The following is an 18,163-nucleotide window of genomic DNA, read 5'->3' as shown; positions in this document are numbered from 1 at the left end:
CACAAATGTGCTGCAGGGAGCAGTGGCAGGGGAGAGGTGAGGCAGAGATGGAAAACACCCAGGAGGTTAAAACCCAGCAGTGCCCCAGAGTGTCCCAAGGAGCCAGCCCACAGTCCTCAGCCATGCAGCACATACCTGGTGGCCACATCACTGACCATTGCTGGTAGGGGAATCATCTGGAGAACCTCCTCTGGTGCCAGCAGTGCTGTATTTCTGTGTCATCAAAGTCAGGACTGGTTTGGGAAAAGAGAAGAAAAAAGCAGTTTTAAGGGAATGAAGACACAATTCATAGGTAAAGGATAAACCAAAGATTGGAATGGGCAGATATATGGATAGGATTTGTCTGCAGACATCAGCTGTGGTGAGATGTTCTCCTGGCCCTGGACTCGAGATGAGTTACTCAGAGCAACCAGAGCTACTTCTTGGGCTGTAGGGTTTTCTTCAGCTGGAGACTGCTGTGACACTAAAGAAATGGGAAGCATGAACGCTGCTAGGTCACAGAAGTGACTCAAGGATTCCTCTATTCAACCCACAAAACTGATGGTGCAGCATGGCCATCGGAAAAATCTCCAGATATGGCTTGAAAGAGCAGAATTTACCCCAGGTTTTGTGAACTAACCCAAAACTTGGAAACTTGTGACTATCGACCTGTTCAAAACAGTGAAAATAGGTCAAAAACAGCTGAAAGAGGGTAGATTTAGATTAGCTATAAGGAAGAGGTTCTTCCTTGTGAGGATGCTGAGGCACTGGCACAGTGTGACCAGGGAAGCTGTGGCTGCCCCATCCCTGGCAGTGCTCAAGACCAGGTTGGACACAGGGGCTTGGAGCAAGCTGCTCTAGTGGAAAGTGTCCCTCCTGCCCGTGGCAGGGATTGGAACTGGATGAGCTTTAAGGTCCCTTCCAACCCAAACCAGTCTGGGGTTATATTGAAGGGGGCTTCCACATGGCAAAAGGAGACTTGTCTAGCTTCCAAATCAGACAAAAAGAGACACCTATACACACAGCATACAGGGAAGCAGTGGGATTTCTTGCCACAAGATGTAGTACAAAACAGTACATTTCCATGCTTTCAAAGGGCAAGTAAACAAGTTCTTGGAAGCAAAAATCCTTCTAGGTATCCTAAGTACCAAACCACACTGTGCCTGGGTTTCAGTCCCACAGACAGGGATGTGGCAGCTCGGTGCTGAAGTGACACCTGCGGAAGTGTTTCTAGGAACAGGAATCTGCTTTCTGTGGTACCCGCTCCTACTTGCACTTGGACCTTTGCAAATCAGGCTTTGGGTTCACTCCCACTGAAAAAGGGAATTTGTGTTGTCTTTAGGCTTTAAGCCTGAATTTGTCCTGAGGGAACAGTAGCAGAAAAAACAACCATTTATTTTTAATAGACACCAGTGCTGTTACTTAGGTTTGGTGAGCTTAAAGGATTGAGAGGTGAATGAGATCATCAAGGAAGTCATTTCTTTCTTTGCTTCTTCTTTTCCTTCATTTAAGAAGAGAAAAAGATCCCACACAGGAACACAAGACCCATGCTATGGGTTGGGAAAGCTTCCCCTCAGCCCTGCAGACCTCATTCATCTTCTCTGCTGTCCCTTCCCCAAGGCACAAACTTCCCTCTTCAAGGGGACAGGCACCTTTTGTGCACCCTCATCACAACATGAAGCAGGTGATGGCAGAGCCGCCTGCAATCCCCACATTCCTCTCTTCCCAAAGGATGGAGAAGCCCGTCTCTCAGCACAGGAGACGTCAGGATTTATCTACAGTGACAGCCCCCCGGTCATGCAGCAGCAGGGAGTGGGGCCCCCCATCTTGGACACCTCGGGGTCACCACAGGCCAGCCACAGCACCTCCACTTGGCTGTGACCTTGCGGGAGCCCTTGCAAATCACATCTGGAATGTGTTTCGGCTTCAAGAGCAATAAACGCAAACACTGAACACAACAGGGTCGAGGCAACATTGTTTGAAAGGAAAGGTAATGCTTTGACCCTGCTTTGGCCCATGACATGCCTGGTTATTCCACCAAGAAGTGCGGAAGTGGGGCTGGGGATGGGTAAAGGATAATAAGCTATTTTGCCATAAAATAAAACAATTCATTTCAAGCTCCAGTGGCACCCCAGAATGGGAAATGGGAGAGGGGCTTTTTACAAGGGCCTGTAGGGACAGGACAAGGGGGAATGGCTTTAACCTGCCAGAGGGGAGACTGAGATTAGATGTAAGGAAGAAGTTCTTCCCTGTGAGGGTGCTGAGGCGCTGGCACAGGGTGCCCAGAGAAGCTGTGGCTGCCCCATCCCTGGCACTGTTCAAGGCCAGGGTGGACACAGGGGCTTGGAACAAGCTGCTCTAGTGGAAGGTGTCCCTGCCCGTGGCAGGGGGTTGGAACTGGCTGAGCTTTAAGGTGATTCTGTGTGACTTGACAGAGGTTACAGGGAGAACACAGTGCACCACAAGCAAACAGCTCCACGTTTTCACTGCAGCAGTTTCAGACAGCCTCTCACTGGCTTTTCCTGCCTGATCTTTGAGTTTAAAATGCATAAAAAGGAGCCTGAGCACCCTCTCACTGAATAACTGGCTTACAGAAAGCTGCTGCTTTTTCTCCGAAAGGACTGAGGAAGAGGGGCCTTCAATATCTTCTTTGTGCAATTTGATTTTGCAGCTTCCAGCCCAAGATAGCATTTCCTGACCTGTGAGGATATGCTGCCCTCTTCCAGCCTTGGACACTGCAGCTCAGCAGTGCCATTGAGACACATCTCCATACATCTGCAGGATTAACAGAAAGAATCAGTAATCCTCCACTTCCACAGGTTTAGTTTCTCTTAGCGGTTAGGTAACGGGTTAGACAGAATCCATTAAAAGCATTAGGGACTAGGATTGTGTTCGAGCAGGCTCTTCCTGCAGTCCTGCATCCAGCTCTGGGGCAACAACACAAGGATGTGAGGCTGTTGAAGTGAGTCCAGACAAGGCCACAGAGACGCTGTGAGGGCTGGAGCAGCTCTGCTCTGGAGCCAGGCTGAGAGAGCTGGGCTGGGTCAGCCTGGAAAAGAGAAGGCTCCTGAAGGGGAGACCTTAGAGCAGCTCCAGTGCCTGAAGGGGCTACAGGAAACCTGGAGAGGGGCCTGGGACAAGGGCCTGTAGGGACAGGCCAAGGGGAATGGCTTTAAACTGCCAGAGGGGAGACTGAGATGAGCTCTTAGGCAGAAGCTCTTCCCTGTGAGGGTGCTGAGGCACTGGCACAGGGTGCCCAGAGAAGCTGTGGCTGCCCCATCCCTGGCAGTGTTCAAGGCCAGGTTGGACACAGGGGCTTGGAGCAAGCTGCTCTAGTGGAAGGTGTCCCTGCCCGTGGCAGGGGTTGGGACTGGATGAGCTTTGAGGTCTCTTTGAATACAAATCAGTCTGGGATTATATGGCTCTTGACCTCACATCCCACATCTGCCCTCTCTCCCGCCCAGTTTGGAATGCTGAGCCCCTTCACCACCACACAATAGTCCCCAGCACCTCTCCTTATCTGTCCCATCATTCGCATCTAAAGGATCCTGGAAAGAGCAGTATCTTTTATTAAAATACCATCACCTCAGAGCCTCCACCAGGAATTTGAATGTTTTGGGATGGACAACAGAGATGAGTGAGCAGGAGAGAGCACCAGGAGCCTGCTGTATGCATCTATGAGCTGCAAGCCTGTTTCACCCCTTTGCACAAGGGGGATGGATGAGGACTTTACAGCCCCAGTGTGACTCCAGGTTGTCTCACCTGCTGCTCTCACAGGTGCATTTGTGCCGGGACATCCCCTCCAGCAATTCCTGCTCTTATCAGCTGCTGAGGATTAGAGGGACCTTGGAACAGAAACTTCAAGGAAAAAGGGGGAATTACATTTCAAAGAAAGTGCCTTGAAAGAAACCTTTGAAGGACCCTATTCAAAGGTTCCTGACTTGATACAACCATTTTAAAAAGACATAAATTCCTGTTTGGATTTGGGATTGGCTCTCACCCCAGCAGGACAGAAAAGCTGCTTTCTTTGTAGGAACACAGTCCCAGCACAACACAGGAGATGAGATCCACCTGATAACATCTTCTATTACTTTCAACCTAAAAAATCCAAAGGTAATATATTAAAGTAAGACCTACTCTCACATATGCATGAGGAACTTCTGTGAAGAGACACGAACTCGCTCCCTGAAGCTTTTAGGTAGTCTAAAGAGAGCTGAATGTTTGCAGGGCTGTATATCAGGTATCCCAGTGAAAAACCACGGTCAACATTTACATCTCTTACTGCTGGAACATATCCACCCCAGGATTAAGCCATGGTCGTCACTTCCCAGCCAGCACAGCAGCTAAATCAGATGGCCATGCTGAACTGAAGCCCAAACAAGACCAAACCTTGGGCACAGCTTATCTCTTTGGTGGGTCCAGTCCTTACTTATCCCCACTAAGCACACTTCTGGCAGTAGCATCACTACATGAGAGTCACCAGGCCTGACAGAACCAAGGTGCCTTTGGTGCTGGTGAATTGTTATGAATGGGTCACATCAGCTCACAAGCACAAAAATACTCTGTCTGTCTAATTTCCTGATGTGCTGTTTCCTGGTGGGGTTCTTCTGATGTTTGGAATATTATTTCTCTTGGAAGAGAAACGTTTTATTTCTAGATGTACCAAGGAAATAGCTGATCTTATCTACTCTATTCTAGGTGACATCTTGAGTGATGCACAATTACGCAAGCCTTGGTTCAGCACAGCCCTTAGCCCCTGTGTGGCACAAAGTGTGTTTAATGGGATTCAGCAGGATGTATTTTTAAGGATATACTCAACCCATTTGCTGACACGGGGTCAGGGCTCTTACCACTGCCCCTCTCAGCCCCTTCTTCCTCTTTTGCATCATGACTCCAGTATCTGAACCTGCATGGGGAGACCTTCCTTCTCCCTTCACACTTTCCCCAGCAGCAACCCCTCATCCTGGCTGTGACCTCTGCTTGTTCCTGCAGTTCCTGTAGGCAAACACAGGAGTGCCCTAAGGATGCTGGGCAGTGACCTCATGGGGAGCAGAGGTCTGCACATAGAAGAGTCCGAGGTCCCTGCTCCAACCTTCAGAGCCAAGATAGCTGCACAAGGATGCTCAGTGCTTGAATGCTGGTAGCAAACTCCCCTTCAGGTGCTGGGCCGTGTTGGCAGCACCAAGGAGGAGCAGATGGTGAGAGGTTCAGGCTCTCCCCTGCAGTATCAGCATCTCTCGCAGGGCTGCACTAGAGAACCAGGCAGAAAGCCAGGAAATCTTGAGTTATGCTCTTGATGCTGCCATTAATTTCTTCTATGGCCTTGGGCAACTTGTATCACCTGCCAGTTTGGGATTTTCCTCAGATAAAGTAGGGAAAATAGTTAACATTGTAGATTTATAGAGCTTAAAGCTCTACAAAGAAGAGTCTGGTCTGGCTTCTCTATATCAAAAAAAGCTTTAATTTCACTCAGTTGTGCCTGAATCGAGGCCAATTGCTTATGTCTGACCAATACATATCTCTCCATCTCATACAGAAGAACAACTTTTTTTCATCTAAGACATCAAGAGATGGCGCAAAGCCAGCACTTCCCTTGGTATTTTCCCCCCTGTGATTAATTCCCATCCCTACTGAGCATTCAAGTTTCATTTCCCATTCGAATTTGGGGGGATTCTTCTTTCAGCCACTACTTCTAACAGGGTTTTTTTTTCCCTGCCAAATGAAAGTGTTTGCAGGATTCTGTATTTCTCCCCACGGCTTATCCACACTCGTTGGTGGGCTAAGGGTAATAATGGCAAAGATGATTAAAATCTGCCCAGTGCTTTGAAATACTAAGCTCATCTCTAAGGCCAATTACCCTGCTCAGTGTCAGAGGTACCACCAACGAGTACTTGACTTCAGCCTTTCAGGCGGCTCGCAGCTGCCAGAGAAAACCAAGAGTGGAAAAGTACTATCCCTTCACAAAACCAGATGTTGCAGCTCCTATTTGTCTTCTGCCAAGACAAAGGAGATGCACTAAATTGATCTTTTGTAAAGGATTTTGTTTTGCTTCCAAGATTAATATCACAACAAACTGGGAGGCAGCACCATTCCTCAGGGTGCAATGTTATATTGCAGAACTGAGCCTAAATACCCATGCTGAGTATAATTTAGTTAGCCTGAAACTATGTCTGCAGAGGGGGAGATAAACTTTTTCCATCCAGTAGCATGTTATCTAAATAACTGCTCTATCTCAGAATACAAAGGCTGCCAGGCAATAGCTTCTAGGCTTGATGCTGCTCCCCATGGAATGCCAGTTGTGGTCCTCAGAGCCCTTGCTGGTGGCCTTCATGGAGCTGCTTGGTCACATGGAAAGAAAGAAGGACTAAAGGGATGGGAATAGCGACCTGGGCCATCCTGTGAGACATTAGGAGGGCTCTGACTGGAGCCAGAAAACCTCATCTCCCCTTGTGCAACTGTGTAAAGGACATCCAGCCAGGGCTCCAGCTTATGGGGCAAGTGACTTCTTAGCGCCTTTGTCAGCAAGGATGCTCTCTTTATCCACAGACCAGAAACACTGCAGTTGATATGCTGGCTTTCACCCAGGAGGCATGATGTCTGCCTGTCACCGTAATGACAGGCACCGTGGCATCCTCCTGCAGTACTTTTTGCCCCTTACACAAAGTGACAACCCCTTTCCCAATCACACTGGTCCCAGACGTGTTCTTCCTTTGCTGATGTGGACCATTACGTGTCTTCACCAGCCACTGCTGTGTTTCTCCTCAGCAGTACTTGCACACTTCAGCAAAAGGACTAAAGATCCCTCTTTTACAACCTGCTCAGGATGAACCCCCTGGATAATTTAAACACACTGATTCAGAGCTCCTTTAAACAACAAATTGCTCCTGATTTTTTTACACAGCATATCTAATTAACAGATTGACACAAGCACAATCATCATGATGATGCTCTCTTTCCACACTTCTTCATCCACCTCAATAGCTGCAAATAAATCCCATGTACTTGTTTCACCAACCCCCAGATTTGTGTTATGGCAATCTGTGACCAAAGTCTACACGCACCCCCCAGGGTATAATAGATCAACACAAATGACTGGACAAAACTGGGCTTTTAGGATTTTTTTTCTCTGCACTGTGGGAAACCTTTTACAAGGGTGGAAAACACGTGTAATGTACTACCTCAAGACAACAGCAATTCTCACCGGTGCGTGGAAGTGCTCCTGAAGCAAGCCGACCCCTTTTCTGCTAGGGCTAGTCCACCCAAGGAAGTTTTGCAAGCCTCATTATGTCAGCTCAGAGCGTGAAAAGACAAACACATCATCCCTACAAGAGAGAGAGCTACGCTAACAGAAAGCCCTGGTGTGGATGCTGCAGTATATCTAATTTCGTTTGGGTAGCTCTGATAAACTGCACCAGCAAAAGAAACCTTTTGGCTCGAGTAACTGTTTCCAGCGTAGGTTGCTGGTCCAGTGCTATCTGTGTGTCAGCACATTCCTCCTGCTGGAGAGGAGAGACTAGCGCTGAATTCTCTGAAGTCTTTACCTGGGATAGAGGAAGGCTAAAGAAGGATCAGAGCATTCAATATCTAAAAGGACACCGAGACACAGTGTGGTGAGGGGGGAAGCATTGGCAGAGGCTGGCCCGTCACCCAGCGCATTCCTGACTGACGCGCGTCCTCTGAGCTGCAAAGTGAGTTTCTTGCTGGAGACGATCCCCATCCTCTGTGATGACATGCAGTCACTCCTGGGCTCCTGGGCACATCGGTGGCAAGCTTCTGCTTTGTGTGGGGGCTTAGAATTGGACTTCAAGGGCTTTGGTCCTGCCTGTTGTGGGCAGAACGGGCTGTAAGATGGCTCCCCAAGGTCATAGCTACACAAGGCTCTGGGAATGTGAGGGCAGAAAGTGTTTCTTCTAACCTACACTCAAATATGGGTTGAGGATGAAAGGAGGATGGATCAAGGAGGGGCTGGTCTGTGCTCCCAAGGAACAAGTCATAGGACAACGGCCTCAAGCTGTGCCAGGGGAGGTTTAGACTGGGTGTTAGGAACAATTCCTTCCCCAAAGGGTGCTCAGGCATTGGAACAGGGTGCCCAGGGCAGTGCTGGAGTCACCGTCCCTGCAAGTGTTCACACACTGTGTAGATGAGGCCCTCAGTGCCATGGGTTAGTGGTGGCCTTGGTAGTCGTGAGGTGAGGGTTGGACTTGATGATCTTAAAGGTCTTTTCCAGCCTGGTTGATTCTATGGTTCTATTTGGAGACTGCAGACAAGGTGCACTGGACATGCCGAGTACGTGCAATTCATCTTTGCCTCCCGCTGCTACTGAGATTAATGTTTGCCTAATGTGAGCCTGATGTCTGTTCACAGGCTGGCTTCCACTACAATAATCATGTGGCTGATACAACACAGCCAGAGTCACCTTACAGGGAAGGCTGCTCTGAATGAACCCCATGCCAGCTATACACCACCACTCGCTGCAAATGGGCACCTGATGGGGCAAGATGAATTCCTCTCCCCTGCCCTCTTCTGCAGCCTTGTGTAAATAACCTGTAAGTACCCTCAGCTAGGACAGTTTGAGACCCTTTCCATCCTTTCTGGTCTGACTATTTAGCTCCTCTCCAACATATGAACTCTGCCCAAGGAGGTTGTGAATGCTCCATCTCTGGCAGTGTTCAAGGCGAGGTTGGACGAAGCCTTGGGTGAGATGGTTTAGTGTGAGGTGTCCCTGCCCATCCATGGCAGGGGGGTTAGAACTGAATGATCTTAAGGTCCTTTCCAACCCTAACTATTCCATGATTCTATGATATTATAATGGGGGATTCCAGAGCTCTGTTTAACAGGGCTTCAAGGCTGTGGCCAGGGCCCCTTCCTTTGCATCCTCTGGAGCAGCAAGTCCCACCTTTTCCTTCTTGCAGAGCTGCATTGGCTCATTGCCCTCACTAATCCTGGAGGGGGGGGGGGGTGTTGTTTGTTGGGCTTTTCTTCCTTAATCAAGCCACAGAAACTAGCTTGCATGAGGCTTTGTGTTTCAGCCCAGCGAATTCCACCAGCAAGGTGTAAAAGTCATTAAGGCGCCAGGCTTCAGCTTTCTGATGCTGCAATCAATGGGCTGTCCCCAGGCAGCCACCTGCACAATGAAAGCACAGCGAGCACGGGGAGGAGAGGGGGAAATCTAAACCCCATGGCTTTTAGAAAGCCACATCATTTCTCGCTCCGGCTCCCCGGGGGCCAACAGATAAACAGCACTGCCCCAAGGAATTTCCTTCCTCCGAAGGTGGGAACTGCCCGGGAGCAGCCTCGGCCTCCCATCCTCCGATGACATCAGCTTCCTCGGGTGGGGGGAGAGGGCACTTCAAAGGAGGATGAGGGGAAAAAGCCCTCCTGTGAGAAGGGAGAAGGTTCTGCAGGCTGTATGGCAGAGCCCCCTTGTCAGGGCTCACCCCAGCACGCCCCAGGGAGACAATGCAAACGGGAAGGAAAGCGCTAGCGCAGCAGGGGCAGCCACGCAAAGGCGGCTTTGCCTTCCAGTTACTCCAGTAAATGGTCCCAACACAGCCCCATCTCTGAGCTAACCCACGGGCCTGCCTTGCCAAGAAGGACACCAATCTCTCGGAGCTCGTGCCTCTGGGCTGAGCTCACTGTGAACTCTCAGATGCCAAGTCCAGGTTAACCTTCAACGCATCTAATGATGCTACATGCGCTTCCTTCTCCCTACAGCTTCCTCTACCTTTACATCTTGAAGAACTGTTAACATCTTCCCAGTCCCCTGCCCTATCTGAAGTTTTGTTGAAATTTGGCCAAGACCTTCCTGGGGGAAGAGGAAAGAGAAGGGCCTGGCAGGCAGACACGGTGACACTTATGTTCACATAAGCTTCATTTCCTTAGGAAACCAAGCTAAAAATAATAGTCCAAAATGTTGGGCAATTGCCTTCAACTCAACATCTCTCCCTAGACAGGAAGCAAGGAAGGAATTAGCAGACTGGAGGTTATATTTCAGGGTTTGTCTACATGATTTGAAGCCTAGAAATGAGAAATGAAATGAAGAAGATATATTAGGTCATCTTGCCCCTCCTTGGGGGAACAAACCTACAGCTGTTTCCCTTAGCATATATTTTAGTGAAGTGTGTAGCCTGGTTTCAAATGATCCAAATGATGGAGCTTCCATCAGTTTTCAACAGGGAGCCATTCCTTTCCTTACAGAGCTTTCCTTTTCTTTCTTGCTTTTAAACCAATTTCAGCTTTTTCATGTGTTGACCATTTTCCACCTCACTGTTTCAAACACACCTCTAAATTGTTTTATATACTCACTAGAGTAGGAAGGTACATGTAAGTACCTAAGCATGCCACCTACATACTTCAAAGAGCATCCCCAGGTTCATTTCATGCTTTTGGCTGACTGAGAGGCTCTTATTTGATACAGATTAATGGTTTTAGCTGTGTTTTTCCTAGGAGAAAAGAAAATGGGTTTGATTAATAAATTCCAGGGGTATTTTTCATTCTGAGTTTTTCAGACTTCCCACCCTGGCCCTGTCTCAGCTTGAATTTGAAAGGCCCAACCCACCCAAGATATCTTCTAGAGGGTTTTGACACTCTCCTTGACTTTTCTATTTTAGTTTTCTGGTCTATAATTCAAATATTTGAAAGGGAAAGGGCTTACTTTAATACGACATTATTCCAAGAAATAGCTCTCTTTTCTTAACACACAGTTTCCCCTATCATACAATAAATTGCTGCTTTTCAGCAGAGTGAGCCCTATAGCTCTGGTGACATTGATCTCAAGCCACGGGGGAAGGTCGCTGTCTGTGTGCCGGTTATCAAGGCTCTCTGGAATCACAGAACCCCAGACTGGTTTAAGTTGAAGGGACCTTAAAGCTCATCCAGTTCCAACCCCTGCCACAGGCAGGGACCCCTTCCACTAGAGCAGCTTGCTCCAAGCCCCTGTGTCCAACCTGGCCTTGAACACTGCCAGGGACGGGGCAGCCACAGCTTCTCTGGGCACCCTGTGCCAGCGCCTCAGCACCCTCACAGGGAAGAACTTGTGCCTAAGAGCTCATCTCAGTCTCCCCTCTTTCAGTTTAAATCCATTTCCCTTTGTCCTGTCCCTACAGGCCCTTGTAAAAAGTCCTCTCCAGCTTCCTTGCAGGCCCCTTTATGCACTTGAAGACTGTACTTGAAGGGCATTAACATTCAGGGAAACCATATTTCCCAGTGAACAGCATGCTCCAGACCCAATTATTAACCACTGAGGTTTAGGCAGAGGAGATACCACTTTGCTGCTCGCAGCAGCCTCCTCCACAATAAACCACAGCGCAGTGTGCCCAAGCCTTCATTTCTCCCCAGCAGTGCCCATAGCTCACATGGTCAGAAGAAACCCAGTAATGGTCCAAGAGCACCATCTGCTGCCCCCCCACCCCTGCCAGACCGAGCAGGCAGCAGGCAGGACCCCACACAGGCCAGGTTGGGCAATGCCTAAGGCCTGGAGGGCATTAGGACCTACCTGGGGGAATTAGGATGCAGACACATCACTTGTCTAGCTGCAGGACAGGAAGTTGAATTAACTTCTTCTATCTAAGCTATGTCTGAATCCGGCAGTACAAATCCAACCACTGACCCAGCACAAGACTGAGGAGGTACCCAGGGATGAATTAGTGCTGTCATGTATACTGACAGAGAAACGTATTTCATTTTGCTACTCTGCAGCTATATAACATGAAAAAACATCGCGAGGCATAATCAGCTTCAGCTTCTCCACCCTGAGCACAAACACACAGAGGCTTTGACCAAAACCCTCCTCTTTAACATGCCTCTTCCACGTTCAGAAGCTGAGGACGTGAAGATGTGCGAGTAAACAGAGTTTTCTTGGCACTGCACTTGTCAGGGGCCAGTTTCAGAGAATTCTATGAAAACAAGATTCCCCATCCCAAAATCATCTGACTCAGAAGCGGGGTTGGTTTCTGGTATGCTCACACCTCCCTGGTGGATAGCAGCACATCCACGGCTGCCAGCAAACACAGTGAGGAAATGTGCACGTATTTGGGATTCATCCCTGTTCGACTCCTGGATTCCTCCTGCACCTCCCAGCCTCACAAGAAACACCACTGGCATTTCAGTGCCTCAACCCCTGCTTACAAATGCCCCTTTTCACTGGGAACTGCTGGGAAGACAAAGATAGGCTGGCTCTATAGATGGGATAGTGACCCACATTCCCTGATTTATGGATCTTGAGGCCTCAGGAACCCCGCAGTGCAGAAGTCCCATGAGTTCACAGTCTGTCCCAAAATGAACTCCACTTCTGTCCTGAGCCTCCTGCTTCACCCAGCCTAATGCCACACAGAGTTTCCATAAAACCAAGAAGTAGATTCAAGGCCGTATTAGGCATAGTTAGAGGACACTAAATGGAGGTTCCAAGAAGTCTGAGCCCTTTCCTGAGCACTGATGGCTGTGTCTGAATCAGCCTCACTCTCTGCCATTCTCTGCTGAGTCACTTTATCCCGAAGCACGGGCTGCAAATGGAGAGCAAGGAGGTGGAGGAAGGAGTGAGGGAGCATAGCCAGGAGAGGGTGTGTGGCAGGAGCAGAGGGCACCAGGCTGGACTCCATCCCAGCTCTTCTGACGTTTGTATTACTGGTGGGAAAAGTAGTCTGAAAACAGATTTGTGAGGGTCAGGCTCAGGACAGACAAGGACCATGGTACCCAAACCCCAAGCAGGATAGCTGGGGGGGCAGCAGTGTTATACCAAACTGAGAGGAAGAGTGTTTTGGAGCAGGCTCATGCCAGACTATGCATGTGTTCATGTGTGCACATGTGGATGAGCATCGTGTGTGCATGCAAATGCTTTTGTTTGGACAAGGCATTTTGGCAAAATCAACAAAAACTAATTGTAAAGGAACTGCCTTTATATTCACTTCCCAAAACAGCTGCTTTCCAAGTGGTATCAGGAGGAACTCAAAGCATCACTACCTGGTGCTACATGACCTGGTAATTTCAGTGCTATACCTAATAGCAGCCTTCCAGTATCTGAAGGGGGCCTATAGGGATGCTGGGGAGGGACTCTTCATTAGGGACTGTAGTGATAGGACAAGGGGTAACGGGTTAAAACTTAAACAGGGGAAGTTTAGATTGGATATAAGGGGGAAGCTTTTTACTGTTAGGGTGGTGAGGCACTGGAATGGGTTGCCCAGGGAGGTTGTGAATGCTCCATCCCTGGCAGTGTTCAAGGCCAGGTTGGACGAGGCCTTGGGTGATAGGGTTTAGTGTGAGGTGTGCCTGCCCATGCAGGGGGGTGGCACTAGATGATCTTAAGGTCCTTTCCAACCCTAACTATTCTATGATTCTATTCTATGATTCTATACCTTCCGCTCCATCACAGCGCTTTCCAGTGAGGTGCTGAGGCTCTGTTTGTCCACTCACCCAGGTCTCAGCACCTCTTTTCAGAAGCACTATACAAATTCAGAAGTTGCCTGAAATAACAAATAACAGTGACAGGTACAGAAAGAACAACCCTGAAGTTCTTGGGTTAGCATTTCCTCCTCCAGAGAGGTTTTTGTTCCCTCGTGTCTGCAGGACAGAACATTCCAGTGATGTTTCAGCACTGATGGGCCCTCGAGCCTCAGCCAGCAGAAGAGTCAGCTTTCTGGCAGAAACCCCTGCCTAGCTCCTGGAACGGAGCAAGGACAAGAAGAAAAGAAGCAATACTTTGTTTACCATATCATGACATCACCATCATCACTGGAGAAAAATGCAACTTCATCTTTCTTCCCTAGGACAGTCCCTATGACCTGAATCATTAGCACTGCTGGATACCGCAGCGGTGTCCTTCCCGCTCCACACAGAGCTCTGGGTCTATGGTGCAGGCATCAAGCACACGCAGACCTGTTTGACCTCATGGCCACCAACTTCAACAGGGTGCAGATGCAACTCAGAAAGCTCCCAACGCTGAATTCCCTGTGTCAGTGATGTTTTTCTTCTCAGGTTGGGCCTGATTGAGCATGCAGAGGTGCTGACTGCCTTGTGCCAAGTTGTACCATCACCCACGACAATGCATGGGCTCTGTGGAGACATGGAAGGATTTCTGTCACTGAAGTCTTTGCTTCAGTGTGACCAGCAGGTCAAGGGAGGGGATTCTCTCCCTCTACTCTGCTCTGGGGAGACACACCACCACCACCACCACCACCACCCGCCCGCAGTTCTGTGTCCAGCTCTGGGGCCACGGAGATGCTGCGAGGGCTGGAGCAGCTCTGCTCTGGAGCCAGGCTGAGAGAGCTGGGCTGGGTCAGCCTGGAGAAGAGAAGGCTCCTGAAGGGGAGACCTTAGAGCAGCTCCAGTGCCTGAAGGGGCTACAGGAAACCTGGAGAGGGGCTTTGGACAAGGGCCTGTAGGGACAGGACAAGGGGAATGGCTTTAACCTGCCAGAGGGGAGACTGAGATGAGCTCTTAGGCAGAAGCTCTTCCCTGTGAGGGTGCTGAGGCGCTGGCACAGGGTGCCCAGAGAAGCTGTGGCTGCCCCATCCCTGGTAGTGTTCAAGGCCAGGTTGGACACAGGGGCTTGGAGCAAGCTGCTCTAGTGGAAGGTGTCGCTGCCTGTGGCAGGGGTTGGAACTGGGTGAGCTTCAAGGTCCCTTCCAACCTAAACCAGCCTGGGATTCTGTGATCACACTGCGTTAATCATTATGACTGGCATATAGAGCAGGGAAGAACATAGCCAGGCCTTTAAAGAAAGTAAGACATTTCCTCCAGAGGAAACAGTCACGTTAACTGGCATCTGTCACTAGTGTTCCACAGAGGAGTTGTGGCTCTGGAAAAACCTGCCTCCAAGGAAACATCTGGCTTAATTCAAACATGAAGTCCTTTTTCTGGATGGTTTCATCCCCCTCCTCTTTTCTCTTCTTTCTACCCCCATGCCCTCTGTTACTGTTAACTTGTAAATGCTCTGCTATTTTCTATACATCTGTGTCTCTTCTTTGGTTTGTGAGCAGTTGATTCCATGGACAGGTAAAGCCAGGATACTCCAGTACATCACGTTTCAGCTTTTTCATTTCTTCTGGTTTTGCTCCCATGGCCTCCCGCCAGATCAGGTCCATCAAAACCAGCTTTATGCTTCATGTCAAAGAGCCTGCTTAAAAGGAAAAGGGTGGGTTTTCTATCAGAAAGAGGGGCCACAGCTCTATTCCAGGGGTGAAAACCACCTGAAAGTGTGTAGAACTGACTGACAACCAAAAAGCAGGAAAAACACAGTGGTATATGGCAGCGGAGCCAACTGAGACCTCCCTACAGTGAAGCCCTCCTCCACCTAACTGGGACTGAGATTGAGCTGTCAGAAAGCTCCAGTAAATCTTCGTACTCACATAAGAGCAGAGCCAGGGGAGTGCTTTACTGCCCTGCCATGGAATGGAAAATCAGAGCTCTAGAATCCTTGCAAAGGGATCATCTCAGGAGGGGAAATGGCACGGATCAACTGAAATGTTCCTTCTGGATTTAATGCTACAGACAACAGCAAAGCGAGATAACACTGTAAAAAAAACCCATTTAGAGCTTCTGTTTTCCATTTCTGCAACTACTTGGAAACGTTTTCAGGACTGGAAGATTTACTGAAGTACATGCAAACATGCATGTACATCATACATGCAAACCCAGACAGGTTGCTGCAGGTCACCAGTTTCTGATTGCAAAAACCCAGTCAGAAAGTTCCTGGACCAGACATTTTACAACTGTAAGAAAATGCCAAATTGGAGCATATAGAAAAAATCCCGTCAGATTCCCACCAGAATAAAAATGACAGTGTTAAATCATTAATTCATTAAGACACTGCTCCTGTGGAAGCCAGAGATCACTCCTTACAAGGCACTGGTAGGAGCCGAGACAAAACAGTGTTCAGTGGGAACAGCACCCTGTGCAAAGATGCCCCATCCCTAAGGCTCATGTGTCATCTTCAAATGGAATTAAGATCATTTACTGACAGAGGGGAGATCTAGATTAGACATAAGGAAGAAGTTCTTCCCTGTGAGGGTGCTCACAGGGTGCCCAGAGAAGCTGTGGCTGCCCCATCCCTGGCAGTGTTCAAGGCCAGGTTGGACACAGGGGCTTGGAGCAAGCTGCTCTAGTGGAAGGTGTCCCTGCCTGTGGCAGGGGTTGGAACTGGATGAGCTTTAAGGTCCCTTCCAACACAAAGCAGTCTGGGATTCTAGGATTTTCTCAGCATCCTTTTTTTCTGGGGCAGAAAACCTCTGTTCCCAACCTGCTATGCTGAGCTTCGTCCTGAAGTGAGCAGAGCACCCAGTGCTGGAAAGACCTGAGGGATCTCAGCACTCATTGCTCACACTCTCCATGTCCACAGCCTTGCACCGGTGCCAAACAGGCAAAATAACAGGGGGGTTGGAACTGGATGATCTTAAGGCCCTTTCCAACCCTAACTATTCTATGATTCTACAAAAATAACCTGAGACTGTGCATGCAGACAGGCAGAATAATGCAGAAACACCACCTGAAAAGGCTGTTCCTTTGTGTGAATTTAAGGGGAATTCATTCCCTCCGAAGGCTAGTAACTCATTTGAATGCTGACTCCAGAGATGACATTATGGGCCTGTCCTTCACTATTGCTTCATGCGCTTGGCCTCAACAGTTTCTTTAATTGAATCTGACTTAGATGGGAGTCCACCAGCACTTCATTTTGATTGAATTTTTATGATTCAATTTAGCATTTAGTTTCAGCTGCAAACTGATTTTATTGTAGCTGTTGCTAGTGGAAAATGTATCCACCTATTACTAACAGTACATAAATTCCGATGCTGTCTTAAGAACCATTCTCACACGTATGAGAGCTAACATTTCATATTTAATATGCCTACTTGTTGATAAGGCTTGCTGCGTGACTGGGTGCTGTGACCTTGCCAGAGGAAGTATTGTTTCAATGCACCACAAAGGCAAAGAAAGGCAACATTTCCATGTAACACATGGTATCTCTGGGGCGCATCCTTACAGCATTGATGGCTCCACCACACGCTGTGCACTTGCTGCAGCAGGAGTGTTGATTTGAGAAGATATTCCTTCATCAAGGAGCTGGTATTCACATGTCTTCAGGGCTTTTTCTTGTATGAATAAAGGGGTCTGTTTCATAGATCTGATTTCGCTTCCCATGTATATTATAGATACAGAAATAGCACTGTACACTAGAAGTGGCTGCACTGCATTATATGCTAGTTAAGGCAGTCAGAAGATGTGTATTTCCAGAAGAGCTGAGTATTCAAGCTGTGGTACCATCACATCCACTGTAGTTTCAATACAAAATAAACTGAAGCCAGAGAGACTGTGAATGTACCTTGGAGGAAGCTTTCCAGGCAGTGAGGATAGTACAGGAGTGCATCCGACAGCCTGGGTAGGCTGCAGCGTCTCCATCACCAGCTGAGAGACAGGAATGATGTGGGTAGAGCTGCTCCACCTCCACAGGTGAGAACTATGAGGGTGCTGAGGCGCTGGCACAGGGTGCCCAGAGAAGCTGTGGCTGCCCCATCCCTGGCAGTGTTCAAGGCCAGGTTGGACACAGGGGCTTGGAGCAAGCTGCTCTAGTGGAAGGTGTCCCTGCCCGTGGCAGGGGCTGGAACTGGATGAGCTTTAAGGTCCCTTCCAACCCAAACCAGTCTGGGATTATATGATTCTATGAAAGAAGAGGTGACTTCTTAGGAGGCATTTTCCAGCCCAGTGATTTTACGCTTTACACACAGGACTTGAGTTTTGGGATCTACCTGCAGGAAGTTTGAGTTATCAGGCACGTCTACGTGGCTGTATACCAACAGGAACCACTGCATGAGCTGCTTTACCCAAGGTACCATCCAGTTTTCCAAGCTGTATTACACTCTGCACTGCTGTGGTTAGACTGGCATCTACCACTGAACTGCCTGGTTTCCAATCAAATTCACTGCCATAGAAACCAAGGAGACCAGTTCAGATTCAAATGCCCACAGGGCAGATCCCTTTTGAGCACAAATGAATTTAGAAGAAATTTAGATGTAATTAATTCTTCATTTCTTCTGATCTAAGAGTTTTGTAACATCTGAAACCTTTATCAGCATTGACAATGGTATAAATACCATCCTGCCAGCTCCTAGGGTGCTAGCAAACAAGCTTTCATCAACCAAATGAACTCTTACAGACAGAGCAAGATATAAACACCCATATGTAAAGCACATTCTCT

At 48.6% G+C, this 18,163-nt stretch overlaps 1 long non-coding RNA gene across 1 annotated transcript in view; it reads right to left on the bottom strand.

Annotated features, from left to right (window-relative positions):
* Positions 1 to 227, bottom strand: part of LOC134165914 (uncharacterized) — a 99,500-nt gene extending 99,273 nt beyond the window's left edge. The window contains exon 1 of the long non-coding RNA XR_009965687.1: positions 136 to 227. This is a non-coding gene — a long non-coding RNA (uncharacterized LOC134165914). The remainder of the gene's footprint in view (positions 1 to 135) is intronic.
* Between the last annotated feature and the right edge of the window lie 17,936 nt (positions 228 to 18,163).

This window comes from Pezoporus occidentalis, unplaced genomic scaffold, assembly GCF_034315485.1.
Source record: "Pezoporus occidentalis ecotype Australia unplaced genomic scaffold, CSIRO_AGI_Poc_V1 ctg25, whole genome shotgun sequence".
NCBI classification, from domain to species: domain Eukaryota; kingdom Metazoa; phylum Chordata; class Aves; order Psittaciformes; family Psittacidae; genus Pezoporus; species Pezoporus occidentalis.
Note: the sequence above shows the minus strand (reverse complement) of the source record. Positions and strands in the feature narration are given on the sequence as shown.